This window comes from Aquila chrysaetos, chromosome 15, assembly GCF_900496995.4.
Source record: "Aquila chrysaetos chrysaetos chromosome 15, bAquChr1.4, whole genome shotgun sequence".
In the NCBI taxonomy this organism is placed as follows: Eukaryota; Metazoa; Chordata; class Aves; order Accipitriformes; family Accipitridae; genus Aquila; species Aquila chrysaetos.
Window position 1 is genome coordinate 4,446,758 of NC_044018.1, and position 13,542 is coordinate 4,460,299.

A 13,542-nucleotide genomic window follows, 5' to 3' on the forward strand; every position below is an offset into this window, starting at 1 on the left:
TCATTCATTTTCCAGTAGATCATTTGTCCATCCCCAGGGACGGGTTAGGTGGGGTTGGATTAATTTGCGCTTTCGCTCCTGATACACCTCTCTGTTCCGAAGTACATTAAAGATGAAGCCGGTGCCCAAGACACGCCAAGTCTCGCAGCCGTCAAAGGGAACGATGCTAAAAATATCCCACCCTTGCTCTCCCTCCCCCCCGCCACTGTCTCTCCATGTCTAGGTGCTGACAAAAGTTATTTGTCGTATTCCCTTCATTCGGTGAGTGACAGGAGACTGGTGTCAAGTGAGAAAATGAAATGTAAATTTTATTAAACACCTTCTCATCTCTGTGTATCAATCCAGATTCCAGCCTAACACAGCAAATCAAATCCTGTCTTCACCAGGCCTGAGGGCACACAAAGAATCATTTCTCCTTAATACCATTCCCTCCTAGTAAAATATTTTTCTGTTTAGTAAATGAAAATTTAAAATGCAAACCCTATTTTAATCCCAGAGAAAAGATGTGCATTGCAGGGAGAAGGATGCTACATTTCATTCTGTTATGCCTCATGCTTTCTTCTTGTTTTCACACACAGCAACGATGATTAGCTGAAGCATAAATTGCGACTCCCTTTTAAGACTTGCCCATCGGGACTTTTTATCTTCATGTCCACCACTGGGCTTAGTAGCTTACTAGTCCAAAGATGATTCAGTATCCGCTTGTTTAATCTAAAATTGCATGGTGAATTATATGATGTACTGAAGTCTGAAACACTATTCCCAAGTCAACGGCATCAGAAGTTCTTTGCTGTGGGTCCTAATACCTTTATTTCTCTGAGGATGAGAGTCTTGGTCCACTGTGAGAGGTTAAATTGTCACAAAAGGAAGCTTTTAATTCAAGGCTTCTTGTTGCTGAGCAAAACTGTAGTTGATTTGAATTCTTTGATATTCACAGGCAGAGCATATAATAATTTGTTTCTTTTGGTAACAGTGTGAAGACATTTATATCTGTTTATCCAGGCTGTGTAGAGGTCAAAATTAGGATGGAGACAATACATGTATGAAAGAAACCCTGAACATGAGACAAATTTTCCTTTGCTCCCAAGAGGTGGCACTGGAGAATATTCTTATCCAAGTCACTGGTTAACCAACCCTCCATCTTAGTGTGTGATGCTGGAAGCACTGGACCATTGCTCTCTGAGACGCTCACGGGACAAGCAAAACCAAGACCACACACCTTTCATCTACACTCATTACCCCTAATTATTAAAAGTTAAGTGTCTAGTCTAATCTAATTCTCCCTTGTGTGTGGTTAATATAGACAGGTATGCACTCAGGAGGGTCCTTCACTTTGCTTTTCACACACAGCTAGTGTGGGACAGTGGAAGTGCCTGTCTCTGCAGCTCTTACCTGAAGAGCTTAGATGAGATGGCTGACTTCTAGCCTTGTCAAGCAGGCATTTCACCTTAATTTGGATATGCACTTCCTACTTCCAGTGGGGTCTTGCACTGATCAGTTCCCAACTCATCGGGTGTTATTTTCTGATGGGAAAAGTCAGTGGGGTGCACAAATACTGCACAAGTAGATGACTTGTGGCAATTATTTTCCTCTGAAAATAGTTCCCTGCTCTGTAAATGACCCTCTTAGCAGTAACTCATCCAGTACCAGCTTACCTTGGAGGTGGAGGTCCTGGGATTGCCTAGTTCCCCCACCTGAGGCACCCCTAAGAGGTGACGGGGATTCAGGGCTTTGGCCATCTCGTGGTCCAGGGATTTAACTGCTGGGTCAGTCAAGGTTCCCATCGTGCAGGTCCCGCAAGAGTTGCCTACAGCACTTCAAGGAGGCTAAGGGTCTATGCAGTCCCCAAAACCTCTGGAAAAAATTTGTAATAATTCTAAAGAAAGTGTTTTTGTAACCTAAAAAAAAAAATGTGATGTCTCTGGTATTCTTTTTTAAATTCAGGTTTTCCCTTCAAAGAGAAATAGTAGACTCCTGCCAGCCCTAATCACTGCTTTTCCTAACCCCTTTTGGAGGAAAAGCTATGCCATTGTCCATGAATCAGGGATAGATGACATGAAGCAGGGAAGACTTAAGCAACTCACTAAAGCTTGCACTAGGAACAAGTGGAAAAGAAATCAGCAAAAGCACCTGTTTCCCTTGGCTATCTGTCCTTAGACAAATTCACTACACCATTTTTGTTATCTAAGCCCGTTTCAGAGAGGAAAATGGAGACAGGCAACACTGAAAAAGTAATGCAGGGCAAGACTTGCAGCTTGTGCATTAGGTTGGATATCGACTGTCCTCAGCTGAAGTCTGCATCCTGCCACCAATTCCCCTCTGTGACCTTAGGCCACTCATTTAATGTCTCTGCCCCTCAGCTCCTCACGTGCAAAATGAGAATGCTAATACAGCTTTTCTCCATACCTCAGTCCACTTTGCCCACTCAGGCTTCAGGGTCCTCAGCACTGAGGCTGTTTCTAATTAATTATTTTCCAAGTGCAGTTCAATCCTGGCATCCCAGCTGCCATTGAAACCACCCTTAAAACAAAAGAGTAATAGTGATAACAATAATAATAGTGATAGTAATAGAAATACAGAGAATTAGAAATAGAAAATAGAAATAGAAATAGAAATAGAAGTAGAAATAGAAATAGAAATAGAAATAGAAATAATAAGTGCACCTAAACTGGTTTCACTTGCAAGGTGCTGAGGGTTAAAGAAAAAAAGGAAAAGAAAAGTGCAGTCCGTGCAGAAGAGCTGTCATGTCACACAAATTGTCAGCTTCCCTAATATCACCAATCCCTCCTCCGCCTCACCAACTTAAATTCTCCCATGCCTCAAGGTAGACGGCTGTTGGGACTCGGCGCTCTAGATACATCCACACCGGAGATCAGTCATTTCACACTGCCAGTGGGCTTCTTTACTATTCTAATACAGAACCGATTGCACACTATGACTAATAATGTTGGCTGTATGAAAGAATTATTTATATAGAGACTGAGAAAGGCCTCCTTGGATTTCTAGACAGGACAGTCTTGATTTGGAGAGAGCAAAGCATAAAATATCTTCAGGGCCATTTCAGACTGCAGCAGTCTCCAGGAGACAAGCCGACAATTGGTGCTTGAATTTGAAGCTGCAGATGTATATGCTGTGGCAAACCCTCTTCCCTAGTACCCTAGAGTCCCCCATCCTCAGAAATAAAGAAGGGACATCTAGTGAATGCCAGTCAACACGGGCTTACGGAAAATAGGTCCTGTCAAACTAAATTGATAGGTCTTTTTCTGATGAGATTACAAATTCGGTCGATAAAGATAGCAGTACTCAAGCAATAGGCATCTGTGAGGTATTTGAATTGGTACACCGTGACATTTTGATTGCAAAACTAGGAAAAGAATACACGAAATTAACATGGTGCACCTTAAATTGATTAAAAATAGGCTGAAAACTTCAAAATGTGTTTATAGAAGTTACTGCTGAAGGGGTCTGTTTTTAGTCTAGTCACAGAAGGATCAGGTTTTGTCCTGATGCTATTTTAGCAATGTTTTATCTATAAACATAAAAGTAATCTAAAAGTTGGTATTCAGCCAATTGGCTACTGAGGTGGAGATACAGGGGATAATGAACAAAATAAGAGGACAGATCCCTTATGTTGTGTGGTCAGTGGATCAACCATGTTCAGATAAAATGAGGTACATTTCACTATAACGGTAGAAAAATTATACGTAAGGATATGGCTGTATTTACCAGGCAGAGTTTCTGATGGCTGGTGACTGAAAACAGCTTGTCATCATGATAGATAATAACTAAAGATGATTTTTGTCAGGATAAAGGTCTTACAAAGGAGCTAATGTTATTTTGCTGCATAGACACAAAGCTTTTAAATAAGAAGAGGATGCTTTTATTCCAGGACTGATACTGCTTCTGGTTTTGATGTCTGCAGTTCAAGAAGTTGTTTATAATTTTGTGGAGGGTTCACAGATGAAACGTAGGTGGGAAAAATACTTTCCATAGCAAAAAAAGCAGGGATTTTAAACCAGCTGAAAATTAAGCGCCCAGTGTAAATTGGTCATTTAGGCTTTCTCTGTAATCAGCAACGGGTACCTGCAGAAGATGCCTCACCTTGCATCTCTTATCTTAGCTTTACAGTGGAATAAAACACCTCTGAAAGTGCTGATCTCATGACATGGTCACAGTCTAAAAATACCCATAGGTGAAACAGAATTTGAAAATAAAGAGCTTTTTTATTGCCTAGACAAAACACTATAAGCCAGGCAAATTCAGAGTGGAACTGCTACGGTGTTAAGAGTGAGGATATCAGTAAATAGTTTTGTAAGGGAGGGGTCGATTGTGGGAGATCCTTGCCACAGTTTTGGCTAGATGACTAAATGTTTTTGTTGGAATGCTTCCTTCCCCACTTTGGGCACACTCGCCAAAGGTCTCTGCAGTCACCTTTGCACCCACCATCACCCTTGACGGCGGACAGAAGAGAACAACATGATCCCCGAGGATTTCCTCTGGCTCCTGGACGGGCCCATCAATCTCCTTTTTTCTTTCGGAAGATGGCCCTCCCTGCCTCCTTTTCCCATTCCTCTTCCTTTTCCCAAAGCCCTGGAAAGCCCAGGAGAGCAGGAGGTGTTGCTGGACAAAAGGAAGACACTTTTGCAACACGGGTGGTAGGGGACCTAAGAAGAGGAAAGAGGGAAGAGAGGCTGCGTGCGACCTCCTGGGAGAAGCGCGCTGAGGGTGGCAATGCCACATCCCACGGCAGGACGGGGAAGGCAGGAGAGAGCCCAGGGAAGGAAGCAGGGCAGCAAGGAACACCTCTGACACCACTTTGCAGCCCTCTTTACTCATCCAGAGCTGTTTCAACCCTCTCGTATTAGGAAAAATCCCATACAATTAAGTCTTTCCTGCCTGATTATGTCATCCTGCAAAGCTTTGGTAAGCAATCTTTGAACGCTCTGACTGCATTATCAGGAAGCTAAGGCGTGTTTTTCTTATGAATCTCAGGACTTGCTCCTCACAAGGTTCCCCTCAGTGTGAGAGGTGTTTAGAGTTAAGTACTAGATGCTGTCTCTGAAGAAATGATAAGTAATGGGTGCAGCAGCAGCCACCTGTATTTCTTTTTGGCTGACTCCAAAGCCCATCCAAGTCCATGAGGTCCATTCTTAGGTAAGGTCTAAAATGTAAATGTGGTTAATTTACTGCTTATTTTTATACAAGCCCTCTTTCAAAGCCGTCCTTTAGATTAGCTCCTTCCCAAATCCATGGAGTACAAACAGTTGTGAAATACAAACTATGATGCCAAACCCAGTTTAGTAACTCCAAAAATGCTACTTCAACTAACCTTCCACTTTTGTAAAGTTTTTCCACTTTTGTAAACTATGTATTCTGCATTGAGCATTATAATGGGCAGACTGGAAAGCCTAAGCTCAGACAAAATATTGCTTTTCAGATGAGCTCTGGCCCTACTCTGTTCAAATGTAGAAAAGTTGGAAAGACTCACTTGCATTAAGCCATCACATTCCTCCTCTGCTCTACCAAGATATGACATATATAAGGTTCATTAATATTGCTTAATAAAATAGGCGTATTACAAGGATGATTACAGATTAGAATCATATTCTTGTATTGAGATTGCTGCAGAGGCTAAGACAGTACTGCTCTGATCTTAATCACCATGGATATTTCAGAAATAAAAAAACCCCAAGACTATCCTTTAAAAACATTACACATATACTACCCTCACCTCTCAGGATGTTTGGTTCAGTGAGGCAAATATCCTTCATCTCAAGGTTTATTTATTGGCTTATAATATTCCTGGGTTGCATAATAGAGAGATGTCTACTAATACTCTAGAGAAAGGAGGATTTCTCATGAATTTTATACATATAATTTCCTTTGGGAAGTGCTGAGTATGATACCTCCTGAAGGACTCTGTGGAAAATTCATGTAAATAAGGCAAAATGGATTCATGGCTCCAGCCTGCAGTTATCTTGTGAACAGTGTTTTGTGAAACAAAAGCAGTGAGGGTGTAAAACATTGAGATTTTCTTTACACAGAATGGGCCATGGTACATTAAAAGGACTTGCCGGTGCCTGCTCATAAGGTGACCTATCAAGGTATTCACAGAGATAAAATTTTGCCTTTCTGGCACCGCATGAAAGGTTCCTGTGCACTTTGCAGAGGTGAATGCAGATTCAGTTTGCACTAACAAGAGTCCCTAGACCTTACCCATGAAGGACCTTCTAACAGCACCATCATCCGGAGGACTGCATGCTTTAGATACCCTCTGCTTATACCTTCTGATCAGGGATTTATGCCATTCGGTGTATAATTATATCAACCTCTGCAATGATGCTTTTTGAACTTGCACCTCCATGAACCAACGACTTTGAAAGTTCATCAGGAACAAGCCCCATTCACCCCATACAGCCAAAACCTCTGCTGCCTCTACCAAGCTCGGCTGGTCAAGAGCAACTTTATTGCTGCCCTGTTCAGTCTCTCAGCACTGACAGTGCAACTCTGCTTTTCTAATATGCTTTCCAGCAAGAATATCCACATTATCTCACAGATACAAATGAAGTCAGTCCCACGGTTTGGTGTGAGCAATGCCAGTAGAGATGAAGTGCATCAGTTTGCTCATAGGCACAAGGAAGAAGGGCACAAAAAACCAGCAGTTACGGGTTTTGGAGCATTAACCAGAATTTCAGTCTTCCTGCTTAGCATCCACATTATTTAAATCTCCCTGTGGGAGAAAGGTTTGCAGTGTCATATATCTATCTATATAGATGGTGAAGGGTCTACGGACCAAGTCTTATGAGGAGTGGCTGAGGGAACTGGGGTTGAGAAAGGAGGTTGTAGTGAGATGGGTATCGGTCTCTTTTCCACAGTAACACACGGTAGGACAAGAGGAAATGGCCTCAAGTTGTGCCAGGGGAGCTTTAGATTGGATATTAGGAAAAATTTCTTCACGGAAAGGGTTGTCAAGCACTGGAAGAGGCTGCCCAGGGAAGTGGTGGAATCACCATCCCTGGAGGTATTTAAAAGACGTGTAGATGTGGTGCTCAGGGACATGGTTTAGTGGTGGACTTGGCAGTGTTAACGGTTGGACTCAATGATCTTAAAAGTCTGTTCCAACCTAAATGATTCTATGATTCTATGATCTTTCCTTTCTGACTTTGCCCTGGTAACCAGAATTATTATGGAAGATACTGATATTCCATGCTACATCCCTAAATGAGGATGACCCAAATTTTTAACTTTCTTTTTTTTTGATGGAAAATTAATTATTTAGCTAAATTTTAACAGTTTCACGGGGACTGTCTGTCTTCCTCAAACATCTTTGTTTTAAAATTTTCTTTGGAAAACCAAATAACCCAAGCTTCCAATGATCCTCTGAATACTGATATCTTTTGAGGACATTGACCAAAGTTGTCTGTTTTCCAGCACTTTACAGGCAAAAATTCTTCGCCTGTGTTAGATAGCTTTCCACCAAAATGGGTAGGCAGGGGAAGCCATGGATTATGCATTGTCTGGGACATGCACTCTTGGCTTGACTGGGAAAGGGGGGGGACATCTCCTTTTACAAAGTAGTTAAAAGTTCGCTGTTATGGATAGGAGTCTTTGCACTGACACCTTGTCTGCTGAATGCAGGTGCAGTTGCTTTCATTACTTAGTCTGAAGTTTGTGTGTCCACTGGGTACATGAAAAAAAGTGGTTTGTCTTTCTTCCTTACCCATTCCATCTGTAGATACACCTCCATCAACAGAAATGGCTGAATTTTTGGACATACATTGTCAGGCAGAATGTCTCAAATCATTGCTTATTTCTCCCCATCTTCCTCAAATGGAAAAAAAAAAAGAAAGACTGAAGGGTACAGATTTAAAAACAAGGCGCACATTGTGAATTGTACAAAGAATGTATCAAAGGAGAATTTCTTTCAAGAGGAACAATATTTCTACTTTTTGCTAAAGATTCTTCCACTTTAAAAACAGTAAAAGTACAGACAGGTCTTGAACTTCTGAGGCAGAGCAATACTTCCATATCTGTTGTAAAAATAACTAAAAAGATAAAAATGAAGGAAAACCTCCTATCTCATTTTTATTTTATTTCAGGAAATATTTAAGAGAAACCATGAAATTCATAAGTGACAATTTCTAATGAATTTTACACAGGTATTTGATATTCCTGTATGGACAAAAAGCCACAGTTGATCCATTTTCAACAGTTATTTTGAATGACAAGAGAGAGAATTTGGGGGTTTAGGCTGTGTAAGGATCCCGTATCCCTACATTTCATTTACTGTTGGGCAAGCTGAATCAAAACGTAAGATTTTGTCTCTAATAAGACCTCAGAAATCTTCAAGGCAACAGATATACCCTGAGTTTTGTTCCGTCTAACAAAATATCTTCTCATGGCTTAAATTCCTATTCTCAAAATGCTGCCTGGAGACCAGTGCAGTGGAGAAAAATAAAATAGAATAATGTAGAAATCCATATTCAGGACAAATAAGTGAATCCTCAGAGGGGGTAAGCAGGCACAGAGGAGCTCTTCTGATTTACACCAGCTGAGCATCTGATGCCAAATATCACTAATGAAGTCACCAAGCCAAATAATGCACCCATCCTATTCCCTTATAATCATTCCAATGCCCCTTACAGCTGTTTCCAACTGTGTCTCTGATCTCCTTGCTAAGACATTTAAATCTCCTGTTTCATTTGCATGGTTATCCAGTGAAATAGCTCCTAGTGTTTCTTTTCTTGTTTGCAAAACTGAAGAGAGGGGGGAGGAGAAGAGGAGGGGGGGAGATGTAGAAATGTGAGGATTTATCTACATGCAGGGAAATTATTCAAATCTGACAACTTACTTTTGTTCCATGAGAGACTAGCTTGGAGGCTTGGACTCTCACGGGGGCAGATAGCCTTTTTTGTAAAGTCTTACCATAATTAGTATTTCATCCCATCTTGTTTGACATCCAAGTGTTGCGCTGTATTTCCTTACGATGGAGCTGGCTGCACTGGAAGGACTATGGCTTTGTTTTGTCAACAGTGAGGTTTTTTTCTAGCCCATGAATAGCTTCTCAGGTCAGCAGATCAAGAACTCTGCAGGAAAACTATCTGCAGGGCAGTTGGGCTGTGGAGCAAAGAGTAAGAGCCAGCAAAGAACCAGAAAGAGACGTCTTGTGATGGGGACATAAGAATAAGTTGGCTGGTCCACATCAAAGATCCATTTAGCCTAGTGAGTAATAGTGACCAGAGTGCCAAAGGAGTAACAGAAGCAGCAGGACAGCAAAGATTGATATTTCCCTGGCGTATTCCCCTACTCTCCTGTGACTTGCAGCTCAGAGGAAGCCCATTTCTATTTAACATTCCTTGTTGATTTCTTGCCGTTTATTTGTCCTACTGTTTTTTTAACCCGTGTAAGTTTTAAGTATCACCTTGTCGTCATACAGCAATAAATGCATCAGTTTACTGATGTATTCTCTGAAGAAATAGTCCTTTTGAATGTTTCAAACCTGCCTCTTGAGCTATTTATTTTATACTTCCTAGTCCTTTTACTGGAGGAGTGAATGGTCATTCCCTGTCTACCTTGTTCCCTCTTTGCCCTCTGCACATCCCTTTCCAGTCTAAGTTGATCTACTCAATTCGTAGTTCTGCACTGAAGAAAAGGGGACTATGCACTAGAAGCAGGACATTCTGTAGGACTTAAGAGCCAAATTTTTAATGATGGTTCAGTGCCTATAAGGAATGTGTATATATTTAATATCAAACTCTAAATCCTGAATTGGTATATTATCTTCTACTTTTACCTGTTGCACTCTATTTCACATATTTTCCACCCCACTTTTTTCTCTTACTTTTGATTCCTTGGTCTCCTTCTCCTTGCACAACTCCCAGTACCCTTTTGTCCTGGAAAAATGATCTAGCTTACCTGTTTCTTGCTTTGCTCCTACAGCACCCATTGAATTACCACTTGAACAAGTCTCCAGTTCTCTCCATACAGTGATGGCTGTATCTGACAATGTAAAATGAAAAGAAAAGAAAAGAAAAGAAAAGAAAAGAAAAGAAAAGAAAAGAAAAGAAAAGAAAAGAAAAGAAAAGAAAAGAATTTTTAAAAATAATAATAAGATATAGCAAAGTTGATTGCAAGCATCACCCCCCATATGCTCTATTCACTCACACATCATCTTGCAAATTTTTGCATTTCTGCTGATTCTGGCTTGTTATTTTATTGAGTCAGAAAGTTGAAATCCCACTTTTTCAAGGTCATTGCATCTCGTAGAGCACTGATTTCTGTAAGCAATAAGAAGTCCAGTCCATGTGGTTTCCAAATCCCTTGTTCAGATATACCATAAGATGGTTGGGGTATAATTATGGTCACTTTTGGTTGGGAGGATTCTGCTAACAGTATCCTTAGCAGAATTTATACTCTGCAGCATCCTAAATTCCTTTCACACTACACCCCAAGGCATGCAACATATATTCTCAGTGTGATGCAATAAAAATATCACTGTGGCCATAAGGCAGACCTCACATTAGGAAAAAAAAAAACAAACACCACCCCCCCAAAAAACCTCACAGAAAATAATATGTATGTTTTAGGGCCATGGAGGCATCTCATGGGATCCTGAGAAGCTGTAACTGTGATGTAGTGTGGATTAGATAGTTTCATTTTGAGGAGGTTTGTCCTAAACTGTGTAAATACAAGCCATTTCTGGGCTACCTGCTCTCAAAACCCGGGATCACTCCTTCACCCTTTCTTACTTAGCACTGTAAACATATTTTAGACAGCTAAGATCAGAATAAGTCTTTATGCTTACCCCAGTGGTAGCAGATAATGTTTCTGGAGAGGAAAAAATAAGTTTTCCTTATGGGCGTGCTGAATCATTGCACTGGAGGAATTGCAGCCAGCCTTGGGCTGATGCATTGCTTTTCTTTTTATTTTGAAAGGAGTAAACAGGATTGAACTTTTTCTGTAAATAAGCAGCAGCATGTCTCCAGCACGCAAGGAAGAGAAGTGCTGTCGATGCACACGCCACAGCACATTGCTAATGGGACCCTGGAAAGTCCAGTCTCTTCTCTTGCTTTTGTCTTCAGTGGCATTGCCTTTTTAAGAAGAAAATACTAATTAGACGCGCAATGATTACAAAAGGATAAATTCCTACAAGAAAAAGAAAAGGAAGAAAAGTCAGAGAAAGGGATGTGCACTATTTACTCCCTCAGCTACAAATCGGCATTGAATTGAAGTCTAAGACGTGTATATTAACATTCAGCTGGCTGTTACTGCGAGCCATAATAGACATGAGCATTGACTAGACCCAATATTAGTGATGGTACTGGGAAACCATCCTTGCTTTTGGCTGCCTGAAGGCAGTAGTGATCCCCTGCTTGTCCTATCTGTCAGTCTATTTGATCTCCAAATGAATTGCTTTTGATAACAGCTATATAAATGCAGAACTGTTCCGCTGGGCCTTCTTAAATGAGACTCCTCTCTTTCATCTCCCAGTCATTTCAAAAAGCAGATAGACTTGTTAGAGGTTTTTAATGCAATGATTTATGTTTTATCTTGCCTGGTTTGAGGCAGCATTTATTTAGCACTAAATTCTTCCCAAGCCTATATGTGAGGAAGAAATGCTTCAACACAATATTTGGGACTTAAAATGGTGTGTCTGTGTGCATGTGTGCATGTGTGTATGTGTGTGTGCGTGTGTGTACTCTGCCTCATCAGAGAGAAAGAAGTGATGTACTTTCTTTTTAGGAATTCAGTGCTCTAATTCACTCGGATCATTGCACCTCCAGCCAAATTAAGAGAAACAGGAAGGAAACAATATTTGAAAATCATCTAACTAGTAGCATTCAGTCTAGGGCAAGTAACGAACACTTTGGAGAGGAAGAGAGTGAGAGAAATGATGTATCTTTATTAGGTTCAATAAAAAGAAAATCTCTGACTCTCCCTAAGTTATTAGCATATCTTAACATTAGCAAAAGTCCACTATAGGAGTGGGTTGCCCATCTTTTGCATTTTTTATTTTCTTCTTGTTGCTGAATGAGGGTCTGCAGCTATTTGGATCTAAAGATCAGGTGAAGAGTTGATTTTTAAGACTCTCATGTTCATTCATAAAGAAATAAGCAATACTTCTGCTGATGTCTGTGCAATGGAAAGAACTGAGGTCCTTGGGAATAATCCAGGAACATTTGTCCAGATTCCATGTGAAAAGATGAGATAAAATTCCAGACCTGGGCATTATTTTTTTCCTTTGTTTCACTGTAATAATGGCTGTATTGGAGGCACAATTCAACGTATGTATTCCCATTGTGAAAGCTTAGGTTATGATGGCACATGAGCAATGGATGGAAGAAAAAGTTCTTTAAAGAAAATTGGCCTAAATATCTTTGGGACAAGGAACCCAAGGAACTCTAAAGAGACTAATTTTTGAAAGTAGTGAAGCTGGCTGGCCTGTCACTGTGTTATGTAGCATATCATTCTCTCTAATGAGAAATAACTGATACATTCAAAAACCTCCTTTCTGCCATGGAAATAAATAATACAATAAAAGGAGCTAAATGAAAAAAGGAAAATATATGTAATTTAAATCCTCTGTTTAAAATAAGGTAATATCTTTGATGCAACAAGGAACTGAGCAGTAATAGGAAAATTAGCCTATTTTTCTTTGAAATGACAAAGCTAATTTTTTGTCTTGAAAGGAAAAGGGAGATTTGGGTTAGCATCAGGCAGAGGAGAGATTACATTCTTCTACATCTCAAGTTGGGGTTGAAGCATGAAGATGCTATACCGGAGGCCTGCAAAAGATTACTTACCCCACCAAGCTTAGGCACACATTTTACACTGGAGCTCAAGTGACACCTACTTCTGTCCAACAGCTATAGAGGCAATTTAGGGATGTGAAACTTCTAAATAGGACTTCATCCTTTCTTTTCTGTTCCTGGTGCTGCTTCAGTTAGTTAGAAAAGCTAAGTATTGTCTGGAACAAGAAAAGAGACATCCTGAATAAACCTGATGGTTCAGAGACTATCCTGACAGCTGTTGGCTCCAGCTCAATTAACCCAGGTTCACTGAGATCTTCTATCCCACTGGTTGGAGCACTTTTCCAGGTTAGGTGGATCTTTTTCCAGCTTTGTGTCACAACTGCAGTTTTGTCCTACCGAATTCTGGGTGAATGGACTATTAGTGGCATGTAAAAAAAAAAAAAAAAAATCACTTCCTTCTTTTGCTTTTGTTTATGATGCCTAAATCTCTAAATGTATTCTGGAAAAAAATAAGAATAAAAAATAATTTCAAAAAACTTCACTGTGGAATACTGGTTTCCCCTTTTTAAGTGTTTGTAAAAAATTGGTAGATTTAACGCATATCCTCAGATACTTTCCACAGTCTTGGATTTGCACTTTCTAGCAAATAAAATTCAACGAAGCCCAGCTCTACTATGTTCATTTTGTTAGCAGAAAAAAAAAAAATAAAATCAGTGCCATTCTGCAGCTTTGTGATATAGCATATATCATATATAGTTAGCTGGATGTTTGGAGATATGTCCCTTAGCTT